Below are 15,338 nucleotides of genomic sequence, written 5' to 3'. Positions count from 1 at the left end.
ATGCTGATGGTTACGAGGGTAGCACCGAGATAAATGACATCTTGTCCTCCGTATTTTATAGCCTAGTGTGTAGCTCAGGCTTTATAGATAGGATCGTATACTATTTCACTTGGAGAGATTCCCGCGGCTTAGCACACATACAGTTCAAACAGAAGGTGACCTCAGCACTAGGCATGATCTAGAACCCCTGAGCATGCCTATGGTGGGGGATTGGCGTGATTCCCTTAGTTGAGACGGAAAGGCTTGAGCACTGAGCACTGCGGGTGGTGGTATTCCTGTCTTGACTGCTTCTTGACTGGATACCTACCATGTGACCCACTTTCTCAAGCTTCTGCTCCTGTGACTTCCCCAAGAGGCAGCGGTGGGGAGCAGGGCTGTAACCTGGAACTTTGAGCAGAGATAATCCCTTTCCTCCCAGAATTGCTTCTGTCAGGGTATTTTATCACAGTGAGACAGCAGCAATAAGGCCAGTTGAGGAAAAATTAGTTCCTTCTGGTCAAGAGAATTAAATCTCTGGTCCAGGTGGACACCTCACATTCCATTTGGTCTGGTCAACCACCTGGCCCAGGAAGAGACCACCCCTCCAGAAATGTCTCCCCCGACAGGCTCATATATTCAAGGACTGGTATCCAGCTAGTGTCCCTATTGAGAAGTAACTAGATGGGGGGGTGGGGGGGAGGTTGTTAATGATCCATTGATGGATTTATATCTGAATCAGCTGAATAGGCTAAGAGGTGGGTCCTAACTGGGAGAAGTAACTCGCAGGAAGTGGACCTCCCCCTCTCCGCTTTCTGACTTTCATGAGGTGGACAGGCTCCTTTACTACATAGTTCCATTGTCCTAACATTCTACCTTACCTCAGGCACGAAGCCTGGGGCTGTCAGAACTTGGATTGAAACCTCTGAAAGCATAAACCTAGATTCCTGTTTTTGAGATATTTTATCTCTGGTGTTTTTTCACGACAGACAGAGCTAGAATTTTTGTTAGTTGACCCATTTATGGATATAAATTCCTTACTTGCCTATTTCATCCTTTCTTGGACTCCTGTGAGGCTCTGAGCTCCGTCCCCAAGCCTGAAAATTATCCTTGGTTCTGTTCACTCTGCCCTTCCCCAATTTGAACAACCACCAAACTCCAGACTTCAAGCTGTGCGCTGCATCTGTTCTTTCCACAGCCAACGCCTTATTATAGACTTTGCCTTAAGGTAGCCTTCATCAACATGACTCACCTTTCTCTACCACCTTGTGAGTCCCACTGAGAGGTAGACCATGTTGACTTTGAAGTACTGATTTTACTTTTGCTCCCTAACCTTTCAAAAAATGTCTTCTGAAAAATAAGAATAAGCTGGGCAGTGGCGGCACACCACTTTAATCCCAGCACTGGGAGGCAGGGGCAGGCAGATCTTTAAGTTCCAGGCCAGCCTGCTCTTCAAAGTGAGTTCCAGGCCAGCCAGGGATACACAGAGAAACCTTGTCTCACCAAAAAAAAAAAAAAAAAAAAAAAGAGGAGGAGGAGAATAAACTGAGATTACCTATCTCATCAATGGCTTCATAGAGCAACTAGTGGATCACACTCTGTTTTGAATGAAAAAAAAGAAAGCAGTCCACTCATAGTGCTTAGACCAATCAGTGTGTAAAGGCATCTGGCATGCAATAGGAAATCAAGTTACCTTAAGCTGAGTGCAATGATCCAAGTTTCTTGGGAGACTGAGGCAGGTGGTCACTAGAGCCCTGAAGCCAGGAGTTCAAGGCTAGCCTGCACCACCTTGTCTCAAATTTTAAAAATATAACAAAGGTTATCCTGGATGCTAACGTAAGCATGTGATCATAACAGAATGAGACATTTGGAGGTCTTAATAGAATTATTGTTACATGTAAGAAAAAGTAAATAATGTAGCTAAAAGGAAGACTGACAGGTTAAAACTCTCGCATTCTTTGATGCTTCTGTTGAGGAGTGTGGTCCATTTCATCTCCTTTGGAACTGATATACATTTTATTGGGTGGGTGTAGTGGTATTTGCTCTGCATGACCTTGGGCTACAGGGCCCAAAAGAGTCAATGCTTCCTGCTGCTGTACATGACCTCTTAAAAGGAGAGGGAGAGCGCCGGGCGGTGGTGGCGCACGCCTTTAATCCCAGCACTCGGGAGGCAGAGGCAGGCGGATCTCTGTGAGTTCGAGGCCAGCCTGGGCTACAGAGTGAGTTCCAGGAAAGGCGCAAAGCTACACAGAGAAACCCTGTCTCGAAAAACCAAAAAAAAAAAAAAAAAAAAAAGGAGAGGGAGAAGGGTCACATGCTCCTTCTCCCTGCCCCTGCCTGCGAGATGGATTCGCTCCCGGTCAGCTCAGAGGACGACTTCAGCTGTCTACTCCGTTCTGTATTTGTGAATGTGTTTCCTCAATTTACCTTAGTAATTTCCCTAATACTTCTTAAACAGACTCCCGTGCATTTATCACTTTGTGTGGGTTTCTTTATTTTTGAGACAGGGTTTCCAGTCTTGTGGTGCCAGTCTTGCCCAGGCTAGCCTCAAATTTCCTGATCCTCCTGCCTCTGCCTCCTGAGTTGCTGGATCTCCATCTGGATATTGCCACATCAGACCTGAGTTTTGTGAGTTCATCAGTGATGAGTGTACCCATAGTGCTACTTGCTAGGTCCAGGATAGAAGAAACTGGCAGCTTATTCTCCTGTCTCTGGGAACACTCACTCTTAAAACCAGGTATCTCCTGTGCAAGAGCCCATGGGGAGACACCCCCCCGGGGGAAACTGAATCACCATCCTCCCACACCTCACAAGGGTCATCCAGCCTTCTGGGGAATAAATGTTCCAGGCTCAGTCTGCTTTCCCGGCCTCCCTGCAGACTGTTAGAGCCTCTTTGTCCATATGTGCAGAATGCTGATAGTGACTGACAGTTCCCACTCCAATAAAAAGGCATTTGACCAATGTCAACTTGATCAGGTCAAGAAATGCCTGGGAGGGGGGGGGGGCGCGGGCGGGGGAGGTGGTTAAGGACTTGCCTCCTGCTGTACAAGTGCAAGAGCCTGTTCAGATTCCCCAGAACTCACATAAAAGCCAGACGTGGAAGTTCACGTCTGTAACCTTAATGTCATCAGGGTGAAGACAGGCAGAACCCAAAGGATGCTGTCCATCCGGTCTAGCTGAATCTGTGAACTCCAGGTTCAGTGAAACAAAAATGTAAGGAGGAGAGCTGCTGAAAAGACTCCCAGTGTCCACCTCTGACCTACACTCATCTATATGTGCATCCACACATACAAACATATACAACACACACACACATACACACATAAAATTAAATAAGCGTGGTGGTTTGAAAGAAAATGAGCCCCATAGGCTCACAGAGTAGCACTGTTAGGAGTTAGGGCCTTGCTGAAGTGGGTGTGGCTTTGCTGGAGGAGGTGGGTCAGTAGGAGTGGGCTTTGAGGTCTCAGAAGCTCAAGCCTGCCAAGTGGCTCACTGTGTCTTCCTGCTGCCTGCAGATCCAGATGCAGATCTCTCTGCTACCTCTCCAGCACCAGGTCTGCCTGCACACCATCACGCTTCCTGCCATGATGATAATGGACTAAAACCTCTGAAAATGTGATCCAGCCCCAGTTAAATGTTTTCCTTTATAAAAGTTGCTGTGGTCATGGTGTCTCTTCACAGCAGTAAAACCCTAAGACAGTAGGTAAATGAAAATTAGAAAACAAATAATGAGGAAATCATTTAAACACATCTCAGAATGTATTGAAAGACCCAGACACAGTTCCTCCAGAAACCCAAAAGAGCTGAGGAAAGAGATATCTTAAAAATAAACAAAACTGGGTCAGTTCCCCCTTCCTGGAGAGGGTGAAGTCAGGTGTTTTCAAAAGAACAAAGTCAGGATGTCTGATGGTAACCGATTAACCACGAGATGCCCCTCTCCCGAGATAACATGACCAGACCCCGGAGATGGGTTGTAAAACTCCTGACAGGGCAAACAGATAAGTTAGAATAAGACAAAGTTCAGGCCCAGGAAAAACTGGACCAATCAAGGATGGATCTGTACTAACCCCCTCCCCTCTAAGAAATTTTGTGGGTTTTGCCTATAAAAACTAACTTCCCCAAGAAAGAGGAACTCCTCCCTGCCTCGCTGCCAGTGAGTTGAGATGAGTTCCCTGTCATGACTTGTAGCTTTTGCATTCTAGTACGCTCGTCCTTGGTGGTCTCTCTGGGGGTCACGATCTGGGCATAACAGTATCTGTAAGAAAATCTCAAGTGACAATTAGATCATGAGAACTCTGGTGTAATTATTGAGTTAATGAATTAATGCCTTTACACTATGACGACAGGAAGTGGTTAAAAAGGTAGGAACTGGGTCCTAGTTGGAAGAAGTAGGTCTGGGAGTTTGTCCCTAGGAGCTCTACTCTGTACTGGCTCCTTCCTGTACCCCTTTCCTCTGCTTTTTATGACCTACTGTGGCTGGCCTGCTCTGCTGTACAGTGACCTCTTCACCCTGATGGTCTGATACCTCTGAAACTGTGAACTAAAATAAACCCATAAGCAAGGGCATAGTGAAACCACCTAACTAGACTGCTCGGTGGGTGGGAAGAAGGTTCGCTGTACATGTGAAACTGCAGCATGGCTATCCCTCCAGTGGTAGAGAGGATAGCAAGAGGCATTTGGGGGAGTCCAAAGCTGCCATGGCTATCTCTTGAGAGACAGAATAGCAAAAAGATGGGGAAAGCCTTGCTAGTTTTAAAGAGAACATGTAGCTGCAGGGTGGGGTGGGGGGAGGTGTGCAAGCCAGAACACCCTGGGAGCTGCATAGGGGCTTTGATGTGTTACAGATATGTACTATGGAGAGCTATTGAGTCCCATAGCCAGAGGTTGGGAGAGATAAGGGAAGTGGTGTCCCGTCCAGTGTCCCCCCCCCCCCCCCCCCCCCCCCCCCCCCGCCCCTCGCAGACAGAAACCTGTTTCACAGGTTTCTGGGGAATGCTGAGAATGCTGAGTGTAAGCTTCCATCTATCCAACAGCAATCCTTCAGGTCCAGCCTGGTCATTTAAGACATGATCAGTGGCACTGTCATTTGTGGGGCTTGGGAGATGGAACCTAACGTTACCTTTCTCTCATCAAGTTGTTTCTCTCGGGTATTTTGGTCACAGCACTGAAAACTAGCTGACACTACCAGTGACTGACAGATGTGGGTGTGTAAAAGTTCATCAGCCTGGTCCTGGGCAAAAGGAACTTTTGTTGTTTCAGCCATCTATTCCGTGAGGTTTGTTACAGCACCCCAAGCAGACTAATTACTAGGTTATCCATAAAACTAGATACTATTCCACCAAGTAGTAAGACAACGACCTTTGAGGTGTCTTCTCTAGCATGAAAATACAAACAGAAAATCCTTTCTATTTTTTTCTCTGTCTTTTTAATTGAAACAGATTCTTTCCATACAATATAGTCTGATTACAGTCTCAATTCCCTCTGCCTCTCCCATATCCTCCCCACCTCCCCACTCACCCAAATCCACACCCTTTCAAGCTTACTCTCATTAGAAATATCATCATCATCATCATAATAAAGCAAACAAACCTGAAATCTTATCTATCTTCTACTTTTCAGTATTATGAACAGTTTGGTCCCTCCTACCGCTAGTTAGTAATTCACACAATGTTACCATCCTCCAGAGAGATGCCTATGACATGGGCTTAAGTGTGATATTAAAATATCATAAAAAATTTTCCCGGTGTTGGGTGTTTTCCTTCTGCATGGTGGGAATGTTATGGCTGGCTGTCTTGACGTTGGAATGACCACTGGAACTACCCATCATCCTGACATGAAAATAGAGAAGAGAACTTGATTCCCAGTGGGCATGTGTCCTGTGGGCCAGCTCTGAGCCAATGTTTAGTGACAAAGACCAGGATTTGAAACGCATGACTCCCAGTGAATCTGGAGAATGCTGCTTGTTGTTAGACATGCAAAACTAACTTTCATGAGATTTGTAGGAAGATGCATGGACTTGGAAAGTTGTATTAAGTGAGGTGACCCAAACTTAGGAAAGAAAAAAAAAAACCCACACATGCTCTCCCTCATATGTGGCTTTAATGTATACATGTATATCTGAAAACAGAAATGTCTGCCTATAGTCTACAGTTTAGAAAGGAAACCCAGAAAGGGTGATGTCAGGTGATAAGGAAGGACAGGGGCAGGCAAAGGGAAACACAAGTCATGAAAAAGAAAATAAAACTTTTGTTTGCCTGGGTGGTGGTGGCACACACCTTTAATCCCAGCACTCAGGAGGCAGAGCCAGGCAGATCTCTGTGAGTTCGAAGACAGCCTGTTCTACAGAGCAAGTTCCAGGAACACTTTTGTTTGTTTCAACTCTTACACTTCTGTTGTGGATAAGTTAATAAAAATGTAATTGATAGTGAAAGTGTAGAACCCTAAGGAGACCACTGTTTCCGCATGGCCATTCTAACTGCACAGAAGCTATACAGAGATTGGGTCAGGAAAGTGTTTGAATAGCTTCCTTAAATTAGCTGTGTGCTGTGTTTATTTCCTAGTTAATTAGAGTGATTTTATTTTTTAAAAATCTGTGATTTTGTTTGTTTTTAAGGACAGAGTTTCTCTGTGTAGCCCTGGCTGTCCTGGAACTCACTTTGTAGACTAGGCTGGCCTTGAATTTAGAAATCCAGCTGCCTCTGCCTCCTGTGTACTACCATACCCACCTTTAAAAACAAAACAAACAAAAAAACCCTATAATTTAAAAAATTGTTTTATTTATTCTCTGAGAATTTCATACATGCATGTATTATATTTTGATCATATTTATACCTCACTCCCCTCCCCCAACTCCTCCAGAATGTTATCCACATTTCCCCCCCAACTTCATGTTCCCTTTTTAAAATTGTTTTTGTAACCCACCAGATCTAATTAGTGCTGCCCACACGCACATGGATGTGAGGCCAGGCACTGTAACATGGTCAACCTGTCAGGGACCAGGGACCAGGCCCTAAAGAAAACTGACTGTGCATCCCCTAGCAGCCATCAACTGACTCTCCCTCCTCAGCTAAGGGTGAGGTGTTGAATGCCCCTCCCTGCTTAGTGCTGCTGGAATGTTGACTGGCTGGATCTTGTGCAGGCAACTACAGCTGCTGGGAGTTCCTGCAGAGGTCCTGGCATGTCAGAAGACACCGTTTTGCCCCCGTCCTACCCAACCTCTGGCTCTTACACTCTTTCTGCCCCCTCTTCCACAGTGTTCCGTGAGACTGTGTGATATAGATGTCCTGTCTATAGCAGATCACTTCATAGACACTTTCTACACGTGGACTTGTGAGTATTAAGTACTGTCCACTCCGGTAAGAAGGTTCTTTAATAAGGACTAAGGGCTGTACTAGTCTTTAGGTATACAGACACATATTCAGAAGGCAACTTGAAGCTGTGTCCATTTAGCAAAATAAGAGTAATATGTTCTTCTCTAGGGCCTATGTGAGTGCCCCAGCCATGAATTCTTGGATGTATTTACAGGATCGCAAATGAGTTGCCCCTCCTTGGGACTTAATCCAGTCAGAAATAACTTCTTTACTCCCGAAACACCCCAGCCACTGTGGCACCCATATCTTGCCAGGCTGGGTATTATTGTGGCTCACAGAGATCACAGTTGAATACAACTATGGATGTCTTTTCTCCACCCCATCCCCAGCACCCTGCATAACCCCTTCTGATACTGTGAAAGGGAGAAAGCTTGTAAGTCAGTTCCAGGTGGGCTTCTCCACGTCCTGTGATCAAAGTGTGTAGTGTCTCCAACAATAGAGTGTAGGATCTCACCATCAAGAATAGGATCAATAGAACGTGTGTGTGTGTGTGTGTGTGTGTGTGTGTGTGTGTGTGTGTGTGTGTATACACGTGCACATCTGGTGAAGTCTTAGCATGTAAGCTGTGCTGACATTGAACCTGAGGTCATTCTTCCTGCCTCATTGATGGAATTATAAGCACATACCGTAAACACCTTGGTGGTGGCTTCTAAGCCAGCAGCAGCAGTGACAGATAAGAAAGGCTGGCATTCCATGCTGCAGTCTCGCATGCCCCTCCTTTTATGTGTCTTGAGTGATGGATTGCATGACTGTTGGTCTGGTGTGTTTGATAAGCTTGCATGCCTGGTATATTTGATACACGTGTCCAGGTACTCCTGATGAAATTTGGGTTTGTGTGGTGCTGGGACCCAAACTCAGGGCCGTGTGCAGGCTAGGCAAGCACTTGTGTCATGACAATGTATTTTTTTTCGAGACAGGATTTCTCTGTGTAGCTTTGGAGCCTGTCCTGGATCTCACTTTGTAGACCAGGCTGGACTCGAACTCACAAAGATTCGCCTGGCTCTGCCTCCCGAGTGCTGGGATTAAAGGCGTGTGCCACCACCGCCTAGCTCATGACAATATTCTTAGAGAGATGTGGACAAACACCCCAGATAGGGAACCCATGGCAGACCAAAGGACAGACACCACCGGAGTCCGACTTGGTGAACCAATGAGTTTTATTGGGGTGACTTTCAGGAGTATGGATGAGGGGCTACTTACAGGAGCAGAAATGACTCACAGACAGCTGCATCACCAAAGCCCACCCCAACATGGTCACAGCTCCCAAAAAAAAAAAAAAAAAAAAAGCTGGAAACACACTGCACAGCCTGCAGACAGTTCAGCAGGGTGGAGAGGGTCCTTTCCAGGCAGCTACGCTGGTTTTTCTAGGCAGCTTGTCTACAAGGTCCCTAGGCAGTCTTTACTGCTTTAAAATGCTCTTGGTGAATGAGGGGTCTAATGAATCCAGTCATTTTCAGGGACTTCCCAAAGCCTTTGAATTCTTCCTGTTTTAACAGGCTTTCCCTGCAGGACTGACTGTTTCACCTCCTTTCTTATATCCTGTGTGTTAAGGAGTTTCCCTCCAAGATGAAAGGTTTCAACCTTGAAACTGCTCTAGTGAGCCACATCCTCAGCCCTCCTGACTTTATTTACTACGCCTGACTATACTGGGTCGCAAGTTAAAACACACCGTGACTGTAAACATGGGCGTCTCGGAAAGTTACAGGGCTACAGATGAAAACTCAAGGGTCACAGACACTTCCACCTCAAGCACGGTTGGTTGCTATTTTAATACTTTCATTTGAAATGTCTCTATAAAATACTCTCTCTCTATGTAGGCATTCTTTATAGCTTTTTGTAATGTTGAAATCCTTGATTCTCAGATGGTGAAGAACGTCATCATCTCTCTGGGGTGAGGGGTTCTGTGGTGGTTAATAATGATTGACAGGGCTGGAGGGATGACTCAGTGGTTAAGATCACTTGCCGCTCTGGCAGATAACCCAGGGTCTGTTCCCAGCACCCACATGAAGCCTCACAACTATCTGTAACTCAATTACCAGGAGATCCAATGCCCTACTCTGCCCTCCAGTGGCACTAAGCACATATGTGGTACAGATACATCCATGATGGCAATCAGTCATACACATCAAATAAAAATCATCTTTCTGGGAAATATCGATTCTTGTTTGGCCCACAACAGTTAGCCAGCCAAGCTGTCCTCGGCCTGTGAGTGGAGTGTATCCGGGCCCTGGGAAGGGAGCCGCCCATCTGTGACCTATTGTGAGGACAACACTCTCCATTAGTCTCCAAGAGAAAGAAAGTAACAAGTGCCTCTGGAAGCAGCAGTAACCCCTCCCCCATCAGGAGATGCACAGTGACTTGCTCTTTGCTTACTCTTACTCATGGACTGGCATAAGAATCCAGGGCAAATGCTTGTGAGGCTATCTATGGAATCATCAAGAAGGATCATGCACTGGCTGCAGCAAAGGTAATTCTTCTTTTTAATTTTTTCTTTTTATTTTTTATTAATAAATTTCTTATTCATTCCATATACCAACTACAGACCCCCCCCACCCCTCCTCCCACTCCTCCCCCCAGCCTTCCCCCCATCCTACCCTCCATTCCCTCCTGGAAAAGGTATGGCCTCCCTCCCATGCGGAGTCAGCAAAGCCCGACACATTCAGCTGAGACAGGTCCAAGCTGCTCCCCCTGCATCAAGGCTGTGCAAGGTGTCCCACCATAGGGGAAACCTACAGATCCAACCAAGCCAAGCTAGTGGGAACTCATGAACTGTGGACCGACAGCTGTGGAGCCTGCATGGGACGGGACTGGGTCCTCTGCACAGGTGAGACCGTTGTGTAGCTTGGTCTGTGTGAGGGGCCCCTGACAGTGAGAAGAGGATCTATCCCTGGTGCATGAACTAGCAAAGGTAATTCTAAAGAACAGAGCCCTCTGGTGTGGGACAGAGAAAAACCAATATTTTTATTTAAAATAGGTTGATTATAAATGTGATCTCTTTCTAAAAAAGAAAAGGGGATATGATATAGATATATAGGAGGATATAGAGATGATAAGATAAAAGGATAGATTAATCAACCTACTTTTAAAGAACAACTTGTTTAAAATTTTTACATTGGTATAGATTTTAGTTTATGCTTAAAATGTTTTACATTGGTATAAATTTTAGTTTATTGATACAAACTTGAAGTTAATTTTGTTATACTGTATATATATATATATTTCTATTCTTGTTTGAGGTATTATGTTTATGTAACTCATTTAAAAATGTAATGGATAATTAAAAAATAGATTAATAATTAGTCATCTATGATAATCATATTTGTAACCATGTTAGTTAAGTCTTCTAGGTATACATAGATATATTTCAGATAGATAGGTAATCTTCAAACACTTCATAGACCTAGAGAATATGGCATTTAAATAACTTAGAATTCTGTTGACATGAGACACAATTGCTCCTGGATGCACCAATTTGATCCCGAGAGAATGTTGGGCTTCTAAGACATTTCCATTTGGAAGTTTGTCTTCTTGGCACAAAATGGCCTACTGGGCAAAGAACTGCCCTTGCCTTGACGGCTGACAGTACAAATGCAATGCTATCCTTCCTGGACAAGCGGGACACAAGAAAAGTGACCACTGTACTCTGCCAAGACAGGGTAAGATGGTCTTTCAGAATTCCTGCTTCTGAAGATGGTCTGTCAGATACTCTAGGCCTGTAGCCAATTTAAATGCACCAACAATGCTGAGAAACATTAGGTGACTGTCCAGGCTGCCAGCTGTCTTGGTCTACTCTTGCAAGATTCCCGAAAGTTGCTTGCATCCATCTACCATTTCTCAGGTACCATTATGTTCCTTCTCAGGTCTTTGATGTGGTTAAAGACTAGATAGTTATAATTTCCTCAGTTATGATAAAAGATAAGTTAGATATAAAACCTTAAACTCACAAATATAAGATAGGACATCTTCTTTAATATTGTAACTATAATTCTTGTCTGGTAATTGTTTTGTTATATGTAATTTTACCATGTTAAAGTTAAAACCTTCCTTTTTTTTAAAAAAAAAAAAAAAAAAGAAAAAAAGGGGAAATGCTGTGGATATCGTTCTATATAAATAAAACACTGATGGCCAGTGACCAGGCAGGAAGTAGGTGGGACAAGGAGAGAGGAGAATTCTGGGAAGCAGAAGGCTGAGGGGGAGACACTGCAGCCACCGCCAGGACAAGCAGCATGTAGAGACTCTGGTAAGCCACCAGCCACGTGGCAAGGTATAGATTTATAAAAATGAGTTAATTTAAGATAAAAGAACAGTTAGCAAGAAGCCTGCCACGGCCATACAGTTTATAAGTGATATAAGCGTCTGAGTGATTATTTTATATGTGGATTGTGGGACTGCAGGGCTTGGGGAACCTGGAGAGAAGCTCTCCAGCAACAGAAGTCAGACACTTTGAAAATGTATATGTAACTGGTAAAAAGCCATAGGACATTTCTTTTTCTTTTTCTTTTTTTTTTTTTTTCCGAGACAGGGTTTCTCTGTGTAGCTTTGCGCCTTTCCTGGAGCTCACTCTGTAGCCCAGGCCAGCCTCGAACTCACAGAGATCTGCCTGCCTCTGCCTCCCGAGTGCTGGGATTAAAGGTGTGCGCCACCACCGCCCGGCGACATTTCTTATATATCTGTTTATAATGTGGATTATCAAAATATTGACTGCACAAGGAATGTGTACATTCTATTTTTTTCCCTTAGGAATTATGTTTTATTTAAGTGGCCTCTCAGTTCACTTCTGTATTGTAGCTATTGTAAATGTTTAATGTATCAAAAATGAAACCAAACTATATTAAATAACTTGAAAGGATACATCCCTAAGATTTCAGCTTATGTACGTGACTTTAGCCAGAATTACTCGGCATGTTGAATTTCTGAGAGAAAACAACACGCAGTCTAACAGGTGCCTTTTAAATATATTCGCTGCTTAACGCACTCACAACGCAACGTGGTCTAAGTCCAGTCATACCAGTAATAACATAATTCCTCAACCAGAAGATTATAAACCTCAGCCGAGGTGTTTTACAAGCCTATTTCCACAACAAACCAAAAACTACAAATTCTGGAACAAAGCATCTTAACTTCTTCAAATCTTGGGATTGAGTAGATAAGCCATTCCCCTCAGCAGGCATTTAGAAGTTTATTGTGTATCACCCAATAGTTACTTTGTGTCTTTATTCTGAGATAACTAGAGATTGCAGCATGATGCTGCAAAGATAGTATGAACATTCTACAGCCAGACCCCCAGATGTCCCCAGTAGTTACATCTGACATAACTGTCCTATAATATGCCCAAAGCAGCATATTATTATATTTGTATATGCACGTGTGTACATGCAGCACTCAGCCATTTTATCACCTGTGCAGACTCACGTAACCACTGCAAGCAGTATATAGAACTACTCCAATATCACAAAGGTCTGCCTTGGTCTGCCTTACATTCATTCATCCAGCCTTCCATGTCCCCTCCCAGACCACCCCCCCCCCAGACCACCGGCAACTACTAACTGTTCTCCAGCTCTATAATTTTGTTATTAAGAATGTTATGGGAATGGAATCATGTAAAAAAATAACCTTTGGATTTTTGGTTTTTTACTCAGTATAATATCCTTGTGATCCTGCTCAAGTTAGAGGTTCCTATTTAGAATTATGTGGAGGCACCCCATTTTGTATAGCTGTTTACTTATTGAAAGAGTTTTCAGATATTTCTAGTTTGGGGCTACTATAAATAAAATTGTTGTAAATGGGAGTTTTATTGTATTTTATGTATATGGATGTTTTGCCTACAGGCATGTCTGTGTACTACATGCATGCAGGGCCTGAGGAGACGAGAAAGGGGCACTGATTCTCTTGGAACTGGACTTCTGGTTGTGAGCTGCCGTGTGAGTGCTGGGAATCAACTTGAGGTGCTCTGGCCACTGAGCCACCTCTCCAGCCCCATGAACAGTGTTTTTATGTTTGTAAGTTTTCATTTGGATAAAGGCCTAGGAGTTTGACTGACAGGTCTGATGGTAAGTAAATGTTCAACTTAAAAAAAATACTAAAGGTAACAACTAAAACTTTTTGCTAAAGTGACTGTACCATTTTATATTTCATAAATAACAGTGTATGGAAAATAGCTTTCTTTGTATCCCTTCTTTATTTTTGAGACATTGTCTTACTATGTAGCCTTGGCTGGCCTGGAATACCCCTATGTACCCCAAATTGGCTTTGTGCGACCCTACCTTGGTTTCTTTGCATTCTAATAAATATACAGTATAACTACTTTAAAAAATAAATAAATCTTTTTTTTTAATTTAAAAAGTATGCATGCAGGCCAGAAGAGGGCACCAGACCTCATTACAGATCATTGTGAGCCATCCTGTGGCTGCTGGGAATTGAACTCAAGACCTCTAGAAGAGCAGTCAGTGCTCTTAACCTCTGAGCCATCTCTCCAGCCCACGGTATAACTACTTTTAAGAAATATCAACTTGCCACGTGTGGAGGCACACACGTTTAATCCTAGCACTCTGGAGGCAGAGTTGGGAGGACCTCTGTGACTTTGAGGCCAGCCTGGTTTACATAGTATGCTCCAGGAAAGCCAGAGCTAAACAGAGAGACTCTGACTTAAAAAGAAAAAAGAAAAGAAAAAAAAAAAAAGAAGTTGTAAGAAATGAAAGAGAAAGAGAGGGAGGGAAGAAAAGAGAGAAAGGAAGGAAGGAAGGAAGGAAGGAAGGAAGGAAGGAAGGAAGGAAGGAAGGAAGGAAGAAAGGAAGAAAGGGAAAGAGAGGAAGAAGGAAAGAAAGAAGAAATTCACTCTTCACAACCTTATACAAAAGCTTCAAAATTAGAATAGAAGAAAAACCTGTGGACAAGGAGGAAGGCTAGGATTCTCCTCAACTGGTCATCCCATTGATGCTCGTTAGAATAGGCCGGAAGAACTGGCTCAGACCAAGAGGCATACCAGGGTGCCTTGAGGTATTCCGTGACTCATCACAACACTGAACATGCATGGTGGAGTAAGACACTAAGAAGATGGGTATGGCACACAATAAAGCCTACACTTTGCAAATGACTGGACGTGCCCAGGAAGTGAGATATAAAAGCCCCCATCCTTTGTGTAACTATTGGCATTTAAGTTCCTAACTTTCCCCCTGCTCTGGCCCACTTCCTTCCTTGAAAACTGTCTTAGTTTTAGATTTTGTTTTTTGTTGTTTTGTTTTTTTAGTTGTTTTGATGAAATACCCCGACAACAGCAACTTAAGGAAGGCGTCGTTACACTCCATGACGGAGGGAAGGTCACCGTGACAAGAGCTTGGGGGAACTGTGTCCTTGGTCAGGAAACAGGCAACAATGGTTGCGAGGGTTCAGCTAGCTTCTTTTTCTGTAAACCAGGACCCAGGCCCAGGGAAGGGTGTAGACCCACAGAGGCTTCCTAGTGAGAACTGCCCCAGGGTCTGAGGAGCTGAGCTTGCTTTACCCATAGGGCTGCATAAGGGGATGATGTGACCACGGGCGTGGTTACCAGGTGTTTGGAAGGGTCTGCACTGGAAGGCTGTGTGGTGTACTTCGATCTAGCAAGGGGGAGATCTTTTGTCCTGCCCCTTGGCATTGACATAAAAAGCCCTTTTGAAGAGGCAGAAGAGACTGTTGGTTATTGACCCAGGTCCTCCCAGTGCTCTCCTGTGTTTCTGTCTTTCTCCTCTCCACTATCTTTCTATCTAATATTTTCTTATCCCTCTCTCCTCCTCAAAAGAATCCCTGAAAAGGTGGGAGCCGGCCTCCCATAGAATGGTGACACCTATACTAGGTGGGTCTTTGCATCTCAGTTAACCTAGTCAAGAAAATCCCCCACAGGCATAACCAGAGGCTCCCCTCCCAGATAATTCTAGATCTCTGACTGACAATTGAGATGAACCCTTACAGAAGTGTATGGTTTTTTAATTCTCTCACCTTGCTTGCTCCTATCTACAC

Source organism: Peromyscus maniculatus, chromosome 6 (assembly GCF_049852395.1).
Source record: "Peromyscus maniculatus bairdii isolate BWxNUB_F1_BW_parent chromosome 6, HU_Pman_BW_mat_3.1, whole genome shotgun sequence".
NCBI classification, from domain to species: Eukaryota; Metazoa; Chordata; class Mammalia; order Rodentia; family Cricetidae; genus Peromyscus; species Peromyscus maniculatus.
Note: the sequence above shows the minus strand (reverse complement) of the source record.